This window comes from Ursus americanus, chromosome 13 (genome assembly GCF_024610735.1).
Source record: "Ursus americanus isolate L20-20 chromosome 13, mUrsAme1.1.p, whole genome shotgun sequence".
Taxonomy (NCBI): Eukaryota; Metazoa; Chordata; class Mammalia; order Carnivora; family Ursidae; genus Ursus; species Ursus americanus.
The window spans coordinates 51,721,986-51,738,198 of record NC_142139.1 but is presented as its reverse complement, the minus strand read 5'-3'; the positions used below and the strand labels follow the sequence as shown (position 1 = coordinate 51,738,198).

Below are 16,213 nucleotides of genomic sequence, written 5' to 3'. Positions count from 1 at the left end.
CCCTTTTGTGTGACTATGGCTGGGAGTGAACTCATTCCTTGTTACCCCCTTAGGTCAAGGACCTTTTGGCACTTCGGTGCAGCCACCATTCAACTTAAGTTCCCCTGTGCGATTGTCCTAACTGCCACTGCAGCTTCTAAAGATCAGACTGGTTTGGCGACGCTTGGGTGGCTCAGCTGGCGAAGCTTCAGCCTTTGGCTCAGGTCCTGATCGCAGGGTCTCTGGGATCGAGTCCCGAATCAGGCTCCCTGCTCAGTGGGGAGTCTGCTTCTCCCTCTGCCTGCCACTCTCCCTTTTTGTGCACTCTCTCTCTCTCTGACAAATAAATAAAATATTTAAATTTAAAAAAAAAGGAGTCTCTAAAAAACAAAATGATCGGGCTGGCTTGAAAACTAAGCAGCTGCCTCATGGGCCTCCTCATTTGATCGGTTCTAACCTCTGACAAGCTCATTCAACATACGCTTGCAGTTTCTTGATCTGTGCCACTTAAAATACATGTACACCCATATCTCTCCCTATACTTATATCTGTACCATTACCAATACCTGTACCTACATCAAACATGTGTCTATATCCAGCTATCTTAGGATTTCTAGATGTAATGGACAGTGTGCCTAAATGACACGTAACACCCCTACGGTATCCACATAGCCCCTAGAGATGCCAAACAACCCAGTGAGAAGTGTCGGTGTAGATAGTCAGGCTTTTACCCCTGGGTAACACAAATACTGTTGTTCTAGTGCTCTTTGATTTAATGTAATCCTCATGTCAACTCCTGTGGGATAAATGCTAGTTTACTTCCTACCTTATAGCTTAGAAAACTGAGGTAAAGGTCCCAGAGTTATATTGCCAGGAGGTGGTAGAGACAGTCTGGTGCCAGAATCAGGATCCTAAACCTCTGAGCCACATCACCTATTGCGAAGTGCTTACCTTCAGAAAATGGGCTTTTGGTACCATAGCTTGATTTGTTTCAAGTCATTCTTTTCAGGTAACCTTCCCCAACATCTCTCAATCCCCAAAGTCTTGCTGGTTTCACCTAAATTCACCCTTGGAATTATGCTTTCAGTTTATTCCGAGAATCACCTCAAAAATCAGTTCGTTGCAGCCATTACGGTAACAGTATGGACGTTCCTCAAAAAACTAAAACCAAAACTACTGTATGATTTAGCAGCCCCACTTCTGGGTATTTATTTTTAAAAATTTACATCAGGACCTCAAGGAGATGTTAGCATTCCTTTGTTCATTGCAGCATTATTCGTAATACCCAAGATATGAAAATAACCATCGATGGATGGATGGGTAAGGAAAATGTGTGTACGTACACAATTCTGCTGTCTGTGACAACAAGGTGAACCTTGAGGACGTCAAGCTAAGTGAAATAAGCCAGTAGCACAAGGACAAGTACTACACGATCCCATATATAAGACGTATCTAAAATAGACAAACTCATAAAAGCAGAGAGTAGAAGGGTGGTTGCTGGGGCTGAGGAGGGAGAAATGTGGAGTTGCTCCCCAATGGGTATAAAGCTTCAGCTATGCAAAATGAGTAAGTTCTAGAGATCTGCTGTACGTTATGCCCATCTTAACCAAAACAGTATTGTGCACTCAACAATTTGTTAAGAAGGTAGATCTCATGTTAAGTGTTCTTAGTACATGAAAGTAAAACAGTCATTTCCTCTGATCTCAAATTTTATGACTTCTGGCTTTTTACAAAATTCAACTTACTCTTAGCATACAGTCTAGCAAAGCATGCCCTTTGGTATTTTACCCAAAGTAGTTGAAAACTGATGTCCACACCAAAGCCTATACACGTGTGTTTACAGCAGCTTTATTCACAATTGCTAATACTTGGAAGTAACCAAGATGTCCTTCAGTAGATGCATGGGTAAATAAACTGTGATACATCTGGAAAATGGAATATTATTCAGTGCTAAACAGAAATGAGCTATCGAGCTATGAAAGGACATGGAGGAAGCTTAAATGCATATTACTAAGTGAATGCGGTCAATCTGAGAAGGCTACATACTGTATGATTCCAAGTGCGGGACACTCTGGAAAAGGGTACCAATAGACCATATATTATATATATAGTATACCAATACTGTATATAAGTAAGACCAGTGGGGCACCTAGGTGGCTCAGTCCGTTCAGCATCTGACTCTTGATTTCAGCTCAGGTCATGATCTCAGGGTTGTGAGATCGAGCCTACACAGGGTCCCATGCTCAGTGAGGAGTCTGCTCAAGATTCTTTCCCTCTCCCTCTGCCTCTCCCTCTGCTCTCTCTCTGAAATAAATAAATCTTTTTAAAAATCTAAAATAGGGGCGCCTGAGTGGCTCAGTCGTTAAGTGTCTGCCTTCGGCTCAGGGCGTGATCCCGGCGTTATGGGATAGAGCCCCGCATGAGGTTCCTCCCCTGGGAGACTGCTTCTTCCTCTCCCATTCCCCCTGCTTGTGGTCCCTCTCTCTCTGGCTATCTCTCTCTGTCCAATAAATAAATTTAAAAATCTTAAAAAAAAATCTAAAATAAAAAAAATAAAGTAAAAACCAGGAACCAATATAAAATAAATTTAAATTAATTTCTATGTGGTATACAGTTGACCCTTGAATAGCATGGGTTTGAACTCGTGGGTCCACTTATAAATGGATTTTTTTCTTTTTTTGAATTGAAGTATAGTTGACACTTTAGTTTCAGGTGTACAGCATAGTGATTCAGCAAGTCTGTATGTTATCTATGCTCACGTACATGAATTTTTTTTTCAATAAATACAGTAAGGCACTCTAAATGTATTTTCTCTTCCTTATGATTTTCTTAACATTTTCCCTAGCTTAACTTTAAGAGTATGGTATATAAGACATATAGCCTACAGAATCTGCATTCATCTACTGTTTATGTTATCAATAAGGCTTCTGGTCAACAGTAGTCTATCAGTTGTTAAGGTTTAGGGGAGGTAAAAGTTATATGTGGATTTTCAACTGCTCAGGGATCAGTGTCCCTATCCATATGTTTTTCAAGAGTCAACTGTATACAGATAAAAAGTACATATCAGTAAATTAAGCAGACACACACGAAGCAGTATTTAATATTTTACAAGAATACATCCACACTTAAAGAAAAATGAAACACATCAAGTGGGTGCTCAGTGGGGGTATGGAGAACAGGAGGGAGGATAGAGAAAGAGGAGAGAAATTTAAAAACAAAACAAGAGGGGCACCTGGGTGGCTCAGTCAGTTAAACATCTGCCTTCGGCTCTGGTCATGATCCCCAAGACCCGGGATCAAGCCCCATATCACATCGGTCTCCCTGCCTGGTGGGGAGTCTGCTCCTCCCTCTGCCCCTCACCCTGTTCTCTCTCTCTCTCAAATAAATAAAAAACAAAAAAACAAAAACCACCCAAAGAGAGTGGCCTTGTGTGAAATGATAATGAGTCTGAACTAAAGAGTAAGATTAAATAAGCTGCCTCCAGGTTCCCAATCAAGTTACCGTTGTAGGTGCATTATGTGTAATTCTTTCATTTTAAACACTGCCGTGGTATATCATGTGCCATAATTTAAACAGTCTGTTGGGTTTTTTGGGTTTTTTAAAGATTTTCTTTTTAAGTCTCTACACCCAACCTGGGACTCAAAGTCATAACCCTGAGATCAAGAGTCACACGCTCCACTGATGGAGCCAGCCAGGCACCTCTAAATAGTCTGTTATTAATAGCAACTTATGCAACCTTCTCCGTAGTATTTCTGTAAATCTTAGAAATAGAATTACTGAGTCAAACGTCCTGAGAGTTTCTACTGAGAAATATTGACAATTGCTGTATTAAGTCTGTCATGTTGCATGTACCCACAGTAAACTTCTAACTGCATGTACATTTTACCTCCATTTTTAAAAAGTTTAATAGAAGAAAATCTGAACCCATAGCATTTCTACTGATAGTGTATGACTTTTTTTTTTTTTTTTTTGGTACCAGGAGTGGGGTACGAGATAGTGTATGACTTTTGTCACAATTCCCGACAATTGGATTTTTAGGATCTTTTTAATTTTTGTTAATTGCATGGAAGAAATGTGCATTTGAATTAGCTGTTTTCCCTGATTGCCACTGTCAGTATCTGTCCACTCATTAATTTGTATTTCTTAAGAAATTGTCTGGAGAACCCTCCTTTTGTCTTTAACTTCTCTCTCTAGTTATCATCCCTTCTCAGCACCATTTAAGACACCTTTGTGCTGATGGCTCAAAATTTTTCTGCAGCTTGTCCCGTTTCTGGACCATTGGTCTTCTGTATGCAACATCTAATGGAAGTATCCACTTGGATTTCTAATGCATCTCCAAATGCACAAGTCCAAAACAGAAATCCCATCACGTGCTACGACATGGATGAAGCTTGAGGATGTCATGCTAAAGCAAAGGAAGTCAGTTACAGAAGAACAAATGTTTTATGATTCCACTCATATGAAATATACAGGCAAAATTATAGATTCAGGGGCGCCTGGGTGGCACAGCGGTTAAGCGTCTGCCTTCGGCTCAGGGCGTGATCCCGGCATTATGGGATCGAGCCCCACATCAGGCTCCTCCGCTGGGAGCCTGCTTCTTCCTCTCCCACTCCCCCTGCTTGTGTTCCCTCTCTCGCTGGCTGTCTCTCTCTCTGTCAAATAAATAAATAAATTCTTTAAAAAAAAAATTATAGATTCATAGAAACAGAAAGTAGAAAGGTGGTTACCAAGGACTAATGGGAGAACGGATGGGGAATTAGTGTTTAATGGATGTAGAGTTTCAATGTTGCAAAATGAAAAAATACTAGAGATCTGTTGCACAACCATGTGAATATATTTAATCCTACTGAACCGTACATTTTAAAATGTTTACAATGGTAAATTTAATGTTATATGTTTTTTACCATAATAAAAATAAATTTAAAAAATTTAAAAATTTAAATATAGCCTGAAGTACTTCCTTAAATACAAAAGTTACGTATTGTTTGAAAAAATCTAACAGAATTACAATATTAGGTAAATCTTTGTCACTGATATACGAGCCTATCATTTATATATATATATACACGTATATACACGTATATACATATATACGTGTATATATGTATATATATATGTATATATATGTATATACGTGTATATACGTGTATATATATATACACATTTTTCCGCCTTGCTATTTTATGTTGAAGAAATCAGGTCCATTGTCCTGTTGAGTATCCCACAATCTGAAATTCTGTCCGTGGTCATTAATTTCCATCACATCTTGAAGCTCTTTCTCTCTCTGGACAAAGAGGATTAAGAGTCAAGATGAATTTGAGTAAAGGTGATCCAGAGCTAGGGGATCAGTGGTTGTCTTCTCCTGGCAGCTTCTTCTAGAACTGAAGGAAGGGAAGCAGAAACAGGCTTGTGGGGTTCTGGTTTCCTGGGACCCTAGAAGACTTCAGCTTTCTTCAGGAAAGTGAACACTGAGGAGACATCAGTTTCTCATCTTTCCTACTTCATTGGATCACACTTACCCCGAGGGGAGTTTCCTCAGACAGAAACCCTCCCTGCACAATGCCCTTCGCAGCCTCCCTGGCCGAGCTCCAGGTAGAGGCCAGCTGCCCCACCTGCCTGGATTATCTGAGAGACCCAGTGACCACTGACTGTGAGCACAACTTCTGTGGCTCCTGCAACCACCAGTGCTGGGAGGACCTACAGGACACCCTCCCCCGTCCTGTCTGCCTCCACCACTGTCCCGACAGGAACTTGAAGAGGAACATCCGGTTAGGTCACGTGGCTGGTATCCTCAAGCAGCTTCCCGCCAGGAGGAGCCAGAGAAGACTGCAGGAAGAGAAAGCCCTGTGTGAGCAGCACAGTCAGGCTCTGGCCCTGTTCTGTGAGAAGGACCTGGAGCTGCTCTGTCCCCAGTGCAAGGTCTCCTCGGGCCTCCTCCTCCTCCAGGGGCCACCCCCTGACGCCCATCAAGCAAGCTGCGCCGGCCACGGGAAGAAGCTCCAAAGATACATCGAGCCCCCGCAGAAGCAGGTTAAAGATGCTGAAATGAGGTGTGAAATCCAAGTTTCAAAATTTCTTGAAGTGAGGAGGAAGATGAAAAATTGGAGGGAAGAGTAGCTCTCAGAATTTGAAGACCTTAAGGGTTTTCTGAGAAAGGAGCAAGCCGCAATTCATGCCAGGCTGCTTATGGAAGAGAAGGAGGTTGAAGAAAAACTAACTGAAAACAGCAGCCAAATTTCAAACTATATGTCCATACTGAACAATTTGTTAAGTAAAATAACAGAGAAGTGTTTGCAGACAGACCTAGATTTACTGACAGGGACTGAAAGTATCCACAACACATATGAACACCTACAACCACCAGCAGCCTCCCCATATGAATTAAAGAAGGAGGTATGCAGTCTCCCCCCACGGTATTTTGGCCTGCAGAAAATGATCAGCACGTTTCAGGTAGATTTGACGCTAGATCCCAAAATTGTCCATCCATACCTTATTATCTCAAAAAATAGAAAAAGTGTAATACGTAGAACAATGAAACCAAACTGTCTTGATAATCCCCAGGTCTTTACTTTTACCCAGCTGTCCTGAGTTGTGAGGAATTTGAGGCTGGCAGGCATTTTTGGCAGGTAGAAGTAACAGGCACAGGGGAATGGTCCTTAGGTGTGTGTAAGGAATCTTTCCCCAGAAATGCTCTTCTATCCCTGTCCCCAAACAATGGCTGCTGGCAAATTCAGCAGTCAACTAATACACGTGATCATGGGCTTACAGTACAGCCATGCGGATTGGCATCTTTCTGGACTGTGAGTTGGAAGAGGTTTCATTTTATAATTTGAATAGCAGGTCATATTTGTGTATGTTCACTAATATCCTTACAGGGAAACTTATGCTGTATTTCTCTATTGGAACTTATTCATTTAAAAAAAAAAATTATTTATTTGACAGAGAGTACAAGTAGGGGAAGCGGCAGAGGGAGAGGGAGAAGGATACGCAGGCTCCCCACTGAGCGGGGAGCCCGATGCGGGGCTCAGGGCTCAATGTGGGGCTTGATGCGGGGCTTGATGTGGGGGCCCAATCCCAGAACCCTGGGATCAGGACCTGAGCCGGAGGCAGATGCTTAACCAACCCAGGCACCCCATTTTGGACCTTCTTCAAAACCTCTTAGAATCAGTATCCTCATGGCTGAACGATGAACTGCTTGGAGGACCTTCGTGTATGTGGCTATATTCCTGTGTTCTTGGGGGGTACTGGCAATAAAGATTTTGATTCCATTTTTGATGTTTGATTGCTGAAAATTTTAGGACTCACCCTTCTCTCTCCCCTTTTCCTTACACCTGGGAAAACTAATGCAAAGCATGAGTGTGCCATCCTCTGGTGCATGTAGTTCAAACCAAGAAAGCCCCGAGCAATGCCGGAGCCCTCACACTAGTACTGCCCATAACCACCATAAACACCACTCACTGGTCTCTTCCTGTTTTCTGGAGTCATTTGGGGAAATACTGTGGTGGCCTGCCTCCTCCTCTCATACAACTTCATTATGTGAGTAATAAACATTTTTATACTCATCTGGTGTGTGTGGAGGGGGGGCATTATCAGCCTTGACATTTGAACCAAAAAAATTTTAGGTAAGCTCTGACCTACCAGGGGTTCAAACTCACGACCCTGAGATCAAGAGATCAAGAGTCAGGGCGCCTGGGTGGCACAGTGGTTAAGCGTCTGCCTTCGGCTCAGGGCGTGATCCTGGCGTTACGGGATCGAGCCCCACATCAGGCTCCTCTGCTAGGAGTCTGCTTCTTCCTCTCCCACTCCCCCTGCTTGTGTTCCCTCTCTCGCTGGCTGTCTCTATCCTGTCGAATAAATAAATAAAATCTTTAAAAAAAGAGAGAGAGAGATCAAGAGTCACGTGCTCTACCAACTGAGCCAGCCAGGTGCCCCCCTGAACCAAGTTTTGGATGGGGATCCACCATAGCTATGCAAGCTGGTGTTGTGAGCAGGATCGTGGAGATGTTGAGTGCCATGACCAGGAATTTCTCCCCTGCCTTTGGCTTGTAACCACCGGCTCTGCTGCCAGAGGAAGGCCCGCACTTTCTTCCGTGCTGCATTTTCTGGGTTTTATTGAGGCTTACTTCTAGATTTAACTATCCTGTGTCAGATGTTTTCATAATTATTGGCATTTAGGGATTGAAGAATGGATTGAGCTCTTCTGTAATGTGGCTCTGGGTCATGTGTCTCCATCTAGACCTATTTGCAAGTCTTAGAATGAATTAGCGTGTCTAGATTCTGGCATCAGCTGTGACCCGTGTGGTTTCAGGGGAAAGTCTCTAGCCCCTGACTGATTGGTTGAACGTCTCACTAGACATTGGCTCCTGCTCTGTAGAGCACTCAGGGTAAAGATTCCATGTCTGTGACATCCCGGATGCTGAGTAGTCACATGTGTGGGGCAAGGGCAGTCATATGTCAATGACCATCATTATATGAAGATTTGAATTACTCAGCCCCATGCTCCTCAAACAGATGGCTCACTAAGACTCTATAAAACGGCTTTGCTTCTTCTGCCACTGCTGCCTGTGTCTTTGTCAAAACAAAGACCCAAATCTTCAAGGTTACAAGGCAAAACACCCAAGGCTCTCCTGTGGCACACTGAGGGCACACTAGACTTAAGCCCGGGGTCCTTTTTTAAAAAAAAAAAAAATTGTTTATTTGAGACAGAGAGAGTGAGAGAGAGCACGAGAGAGTGAGCACGAGAGAGTGAGCACAAGCTGGGGTGGGGGCGGCAGAAGGAGAGGGAGAAGCAGACTCCCTGCTGAGCAGAGAACCCGATGCGGGACTCGATCCCAGGACCCCGGAATCATGACCTGAGCTGAAGGCAGACACTTAATTGACTGAGCCACCCAGGTGCCTCTAAGCCCAGGGACCTTAAACTCTATAAGCCAACCATAGCCATGGGGGACTTACATTTTGATCATACAAATTTGAGGTTTTCTGAGTGAGAAATTTACAAATATGAGCAGGAACAGAGGACCAACTCATGAAGTATACCCAGTGTCCTCAAATGTCCAGTGTCCGTCCTCAAATGAAAAAAAAAAAAAAGAATAAAGGAGCGGGGGGATGGAGGGATATAGGGAGGAAAGAAGGAAAAAAGGAAGGACAAGAGGAAGGAAGGGAGGGAGGGAAAGAGGGAAAGAGAGACAGATGGAACGAGGGAAAGAAGAAGGAAGGAAGGAAGGAAGGAAGGAAGGAAGGAAGGAAGGAAGGAAGGAAGGAAAAAGTGAGCTGAATTCATTGGAAGGGAAGAAACACTGGAACAGAGGTCTGTAATTTGACCCAATTAGAAATTCAAAATTTATTAAAAGAATTCATACAACAAAAAAGATTGAAGGGCGCTGATTAGGTTTTGGCCTCTACCACCTGGATGCAGTTTTAAATTCAGCATCTGCTAAAATGCACCTTTTATAAAATTTCCATGAAGTTAATCAGTGCTGAGCTTCAGATGAGTTACACCCAAGGATCCCAATAATTTAAGGATCCCAATAATTTAATCAAGATGCCCCTTAAATCTTAGTGATGTTACTGCACATAAAATAGAGGTCAAAAGAGCTGTGCCTCATCTTAACCATCAGAACTGCGGTCCTGACTAAATTCCCGTGAGTGGACATACATTGCCCTAAAGTATCCTGAGAAGGCATGGTTCCTCTGAATTGATGTGTAATAAATTAAAATTAAATTAAGTCCTTGGCACTTACAGATCAGCCCACCTCTAATGGGACCCCTCTAGGAAAAGGCTCTAATATTTCTCTAAATTGGAATAGACATTCCTATTAGTACTGCCAGAGACATCTTTACTAGAGAGCCTTCAGCAACTTCCTCTCATGCTTTTTGGAGTTCTGGACCATGAAGGTGACCATAGATTGGCCCTGGGCTCCTGAGGCAAGACACTGACCTGCTTAGCTTTATGCCATTGCCATTACTAGCCATGTGCAGGCATCTCCCTGGAAACAGAGGCTCCTATAGTCCCTGAGTCTATAACCCTCCATACCCAACTGTTCAATATTCCCATGTGCAGTGGTCACAACAATACTTAGAATATTGTATAATCACAATTCTTGGGATGTTCTGATCCCAGGAAGCACAGTGGATTTGTGCTTTCCAACTACCGAGAAATAGTTTTTGGACCCTTTTTTCCCCTATAATTACCTATAATATTGTATTTATTATTTCTATTTCTCATGGCAAAGGTACAATAATCTCGTATAATTTCTTTGCAATTCTAAAATAAAAATCTTTACAAACCAAGAAAGGAATATACTACTGGTTCGCCACAAAAACGGATATAAATAAAATACATCTCAGGTTTTACACTGAAGAGGCAATGACTGCTAGAAGCAATAGATGAGGGACGCCTGTGTGGCTCAGTTGGTTAAGCGGTGGACTCTGGATTTCGGCTTAGGTCATGACCTCGGGGTCATGGGATTGAGCCTCACATCTGGCTCCGTGCTCAGTGGGGAGTCTGCTTGAGAATTCTCTGGGTCCTTCTCTCTCTGCCCTTTCTCCCTGCTCTCTTTTTCTCTCTCTCTAAAATAAATACATCTTTTTTAAAAAAAATAATAGATGAAATGGATCTATAATGTGGATATGAAAAAACCCTCTAGATACACCTAAGTGTAAAAAGCAAAGTGCAGAAGACTGCACATAGCATGCCCATACTGTGTAATTAAAGCACCATAAAAAGGTATCTAGGCTTATATACTGTATACAAATAGGATTTTTCTGGAAGGTACAGTAAACACTTAGAAAGGTCCTGCTGGGGAGGAATGAGGAGGCCTGGTGACCTGAGGAGTGAGAGCAATTTGCTTTTCAGTCTGTCCTGAATTGACAAATTGTTTCCTGGAAAATTGCTACAATTCAGGTGTTAGTTTTGCTTATTAAGGAAAACCTTCGTTTATTTATTTTTAGATTTGAACAAAGAGCATTTTCCTTTTTTTTTTTTTTTTAAGATTTTATGTATTTGAGAGAGAGTGAGAACATGAGGGAGAGTGAGCATGAGTGGGAGAGGGGGTGTGGTGGGAGGGGCAGAGGGAAAGGGAGAAGCAGGCTCCCCACTGAGAGGGAGCCTGACTCAGGGCAAGATGCCAGGACTGGAGCCTCCAGGAGAGGTCTCCTTCTATGATGGGTACCTGCTCTCCAGGCTTCCTTTTACTCACATCACAGATCTGTCTTACCTTTGTGGAAGCAGGACCTGGGCCTATTAGAATAACATTCAAATAGGATGAAAGGGTAAAAAGCCCAGCAATATGGTCTTTACAAGAGACCTGCAGGAAATGCCCAAATGCACATCCAGCATGCAGTTCCTGGGAGGCTGGGTAAAGGTGACCCTCAGAAAGGCCCAGGCCAGGCACTAGTAACGCCAAACCATCCCTCTGCCAGGAAAAACTTTATTTTATTCCTTGATTGGACATAGCCATCACATGGAGGAAATCCTCAGTCCACACTGTCTGTCTTTGTTCTCTAGACTGTGAGTTCTTTGACGGTGGGGACGCCAGATGGGATCTTTGCATCTAGGCTTCTAACTCAGCGTCTCCCATCTAGTGAGAGCTCATAAAAAGTCTACTTGATGCATAATGAACTAAGATGCCTACCTGGGATTTATGAGATCAGGAAGACCGGGTTAGAAATGCAGATCTGTTTTCAGCCTCTATGCGAATGAATTTAACAGGAGCAACAGGCAGAACATACCAGAGATCTCAGTCCAACCCAAAAAACTCAAGGTATTACAGTGAAGCCTGTAGGGAAGCCCGGATCTGCTCCCACCTTTATGCTGTTCTCTTCTATATCAGTGCAGTACCACAGAGGGTGGAACTGTTTGGTGGACTTTCTTCTGCCTGGAAACCCTGGGGGATGAAGAACCAAAGATGTCAGTGGAGAAGAGAGCCATCGGAAGAAACCCGGGCATCAAGCACATTTGGGGGCAAAGGAAGCCTAGATGAGAAGGTACAGCGGAGACCAGTCAGCAAGATTTAGATCCTGAGCAATCAAGAAACCTAAAAGCTATTTCAATATAGGGGACAGGTCACTGATAGAACTTGGAAATAGCTTCAAATCAGTGGTGGAGGTAAATGACAGATGGCTTCTTGTTGAGAGGAGGACACAATGAGTATTTCTGGTCCAGAATATATATTTAACATGGGAACACTTTTTTTTTTTTTTAACAGTGTGTGTGTCATGGGTTAAATAATCAGGTTTGTCTTTCATGATATAGTCATTGCATCTAGTTTTCATACTACAGAATAGATGAAAGAAATGATCAACACCCAAAGTAATAATACCTAATAAGTGATTTGTTCTTACCAGATGCTGGACAGTTTTAAAATACTTGTTGTGGGAGCGCCTGGGTGGCTCAGTCGGCTAAGCGTCTGCCTTTGGCTCAGGTCATGATCTCAGGGTCCTGGGATGGAGCCCGCATCAGGCTGTCTGCTCAGTGGGGAGCCTGCTTCTCCATCTCTTTACTGCTTGTGCTCTCTCATTCTCTCTCTCAAATAAATAGAATCTTTTAAAAATAAAACAAAATAAAAAATAAAGTTAAATACTTGTTGCGTATTAACTTAACAATCTTCACGTCATTAATATTATAGTCATCCTATAGCAACCCTCAGTTTGCTCCCTACTGTTAGGAGTCTCTTATGGTTTGCCTCCCTCTCTGTTTTATCTTATTTTATTTTTCCTTCCCTTTCCCTGTGTTTATCTGTTTTGTTTCATAAATTCCACATATGAGTGAAATCATATAATTGTCTTTCTCTGACTGACTTATTTCTCTTAGCGTAATACCGTCCAGTTCCATCCATGTCATTGCAAATGGCAAGATTTCATTCTTTTTGATGGCTGAGTAATATTCCATTGTGTATATATACCACAACTTCTTTATCCATTCATCTGTCGATGAACATCCAGGCTCTTCCTATATTTTGGCTATTATGAACATTGCTGCTATAAACATTGGAGTGCATGTGCTCCTTTGAACCATTATGTTTGTATCCTTTGGCTAAATACCTAGTAGTACAATTGCTGGGTCTTAGGGTAGTTCCTATTTTTAACTTTTTGAGGAACCTCCATACTGTTTTCCAGAGTGGCTGCAACAGTTTGCATTCCCACCAACAGAGTAAGAGGGTTCTCATTTCTCTGCATCCTTGACAATATCTGTTGTTTCCAGAGTTGATAATTTTAGCCGTTTTTGACGGGTGTGAGGTGGTATCTCATTATGGTTTTGATTTGTATTTCCCTGATGCCGAGTGATGTGGAGCATTTTTACATGTGTCTGCTGGCCATTCATATGTCGTCTTTGGAGAAATGTCTATTCATGTCTTCTGCTGGCCATATAGTTCATTTTTAATGTAAAATTATACTCATGTGTTTGTGAGAATCACAGAATTTTAAGGGTCAGAAGAGACTTGAGGGCGCTTAGTTCACCTTCTGTCTTTTGATATGCACAGTGTTTTGTATAATCAGCCAACGAGAAATCAAACAGACCTAAGGCTAAAGAATTCAAATCAATGACTGGAATGTGTTAGTGTGTTTTTGTCCCAAGAAATTTCTGTTATTTAAGAACAAAATATCCCACAAGCTTTCTACATTCTTCCTTTGATTTCCTGACAAGGTAGGAAAGAGATGAGAGATTTACCCAACGTCCCTGAATCCTTATCAGGAAGGTTGAACTATTCACCCCAACCAGCTTACACAGCCTCAAGTGAGGAGTCAGAATGGGCTCCAATCCGTGTAACATCTATTTGAATCCAAACAGTTGCTTTTTCTACAACCCCAGTCAGCCCAAGTCCAGTGATTTCAGGTGCCCAGGGTGTGGGGAGGAAAGAGAGAATGGAAACCGGAGGGATATGTGGCCATAGTGTGGGAAGGATAAAACTGCAGCTAATGGGATAAAGAGTGAGGCAGGAGCCTGGACAGAATGTCTTCTCACTCACAGAAATAAAACAGGGTGAGCTGGGCAGCCTGTCAGGGGAAGTTCACACTTGAGTTTAGCTTTGTTGTTTTTTCTTGTTAAGATTTTATGTATTTATTTGACAGAGAGAGAGAGTGCGTGTGTGCACAGGTGGGGACGGGGTGGGGGGGAGGCAGAGGGATAAGTAGGCTCCTGGCTGAGCAGGGAGCCTGATTCGGGGCTCGATCCCAGGACCCTGGGATCGTGACCTGAGCCGAAGGCAGACACTTAACCGACCGAGCCACCCAGGCGCCCCGAGTTCACACATTAGTTGCCTGAGGACATCTTCAGACTCCCTCTACCTGTGGAGTCCACAGCTTTATCCCCCAGGGGTCAAAGATCTTCCCTCTAAAAGGTCGCTGTTTTCTTGAGTGCCCTGGATTCATTCTTGTGGCATCATTTCACGGGTTCCTTCTCCCAACAATGACTGCACAAGACACTATGCTAAGGCTCTGGTCAAACAGAGGTGGATCCACCCAGTCTCTGCTTTCCCTGAGTTGCTAGTCCACGAGGGAGTTTGCAGTCGAGTCCGAGGATGGGCACGACCTGAGCCATTTCACTAGACATGCTGAGTGTCAGATGCCAGAACAGGAGACTGGGCAGCGGGTGACAGGCTCACCCCACCACCCAGCATGCAGGGGCCACCGAGGGCCCCCCTGGGGGTGACTAAGGTCAAGTGAAGTCCAGTCTCCGCAGCGGTGATCCGGGCAAAGGAGACAGGACAGTCCAGTCCAGGCAAAGTGAACAATTAAGGGAGTTCTGGTGCAGAAAGGGACATGAGGTGGCTGGAAGGGCAAGAATGCTAGGAGGTGTGCAGCACTGGTAAGAGGGCGGGCAGGGGAGACTTGGCTTAGGTGAGGCAGGGGGCCAGGTGAAGGTCAGATCCTTGGGGTCCGTTAGGCCAGGGAGGTCAGACCAGAGCCAGGCAAGCCAGAGAAGGAAGGGGTCCCCAGGTGTCCCTGGGAGGGGGGATCAGAATCCAAGGACAGAGTGCAGCAGACAGACAACAGCACGCGCTGACAGGAGACAAAGCAGAGATGCCACTAGGTTTTTGCTCTAGCTGGGGAGAGACAGGAGCTGCCATTGGCAGAGAGGGAGAAGACCGGGGGCAGAGGGCGGCCCTGAGAAAGGCCGATCTGGGAAGGACGGGGAGACCAGTTATTCTGCAGATGCCTGTTCCTAGTGCACGCAGTTCACAGCTGAGGAAAGGACCTTCCAAACTGCCCGTCCCCACCTCCATCCGGGTGTTTCCAGAGGAGCAGGCTGAGGCTCGGGACGGTGGAGGAGCTTTCCCAAGGCACCAGATGAAAAAGGGGAGCCAGGATTTACTGAGGGTCTATGGTGAGCCAGTAACTAAGCCAAGGGCCTGCAAATATAATGATTAAATTTCTCTTCCAAGCTTTTTTTTTTTTAAATGTAAACCATAGACAAATGCTGAAAGAATAGTATAACAAACACCTTTTAACAATTTAAGCATAATTTGTCACATTTGCAAATACATTTCACCCCAAATGCTTAAGCATAAACTTCCTAAGAATGAGGATATTCTTCTCCTAAATGGGGTAATATTATCATAAATATGAAAATGAATAGAAATTCCACTATTATTATATGTGCTCTGTTTTTAAGTTTCTCCAGTAGTCTCCCAAATGCCATTTACCTTTTCCACCCGCCCTTGATCCGATTAAGGTTAGTGCATTGCTCTGTAGTCTCTTGGAATCTGGGAAAATTGTCCTGCCCTTTTTATCTTTTCAAGAGACATTCACTTTTTGAAAAGTCCAGCCTAATTGCCTTTTAGGGTTGTGAAAGAATTTCAATCTAAAATGGAACTGGAGGATACAAAATGGAAAATCGCATGCAGGTGTCCTCAGGAAAATAAAACTTAAGGACTGAGAGATTGCTTTCCCATAAATGCCTAATTTATAGAAACCTGATAATTTTGGAATTTTCTTAAATGATAGGGAGTTGGCCAGGGATTGCCTCATATTAACCTTGGGAAGTTTTGCTTAGGGTTTCCAGAGGCATGAACAAGAAATGACCCCGGCTGGGTTGGTCTCACAAAATCAGCTGAATTGAACTTGGTTTTATGACTGGACTGGTTTTCTCTGCTTGGGGAATCTTCAAAGCTGGCCTCTCTTTTTGATTTTCAGACTCGAACTAAACTCCCTCCTCTTCACATTCCCTGCCCATAAATACAGCCCACCCCCGATCCTCAACAGACTTGCCTTAGCTTGCTATAGTTTGCATGTC

The 16,213-nt window shown here is 43.4% G+C and overlaps 1 pseudogene; it reads left to right on the top strand.

Moving 5' to 3' along the window:
• The first annotated feature begins 5,249 nt into the window (after window positions 1-5,249).
• Window positions 5,250-6,934, top strand: LOC148109090 (tripartite motif-containing protein 75-like; annotated as a pseudogene).
• The last annotated feature ends 9,279 nt before the right edge of the window (window positions 6,935-16,213 follow it).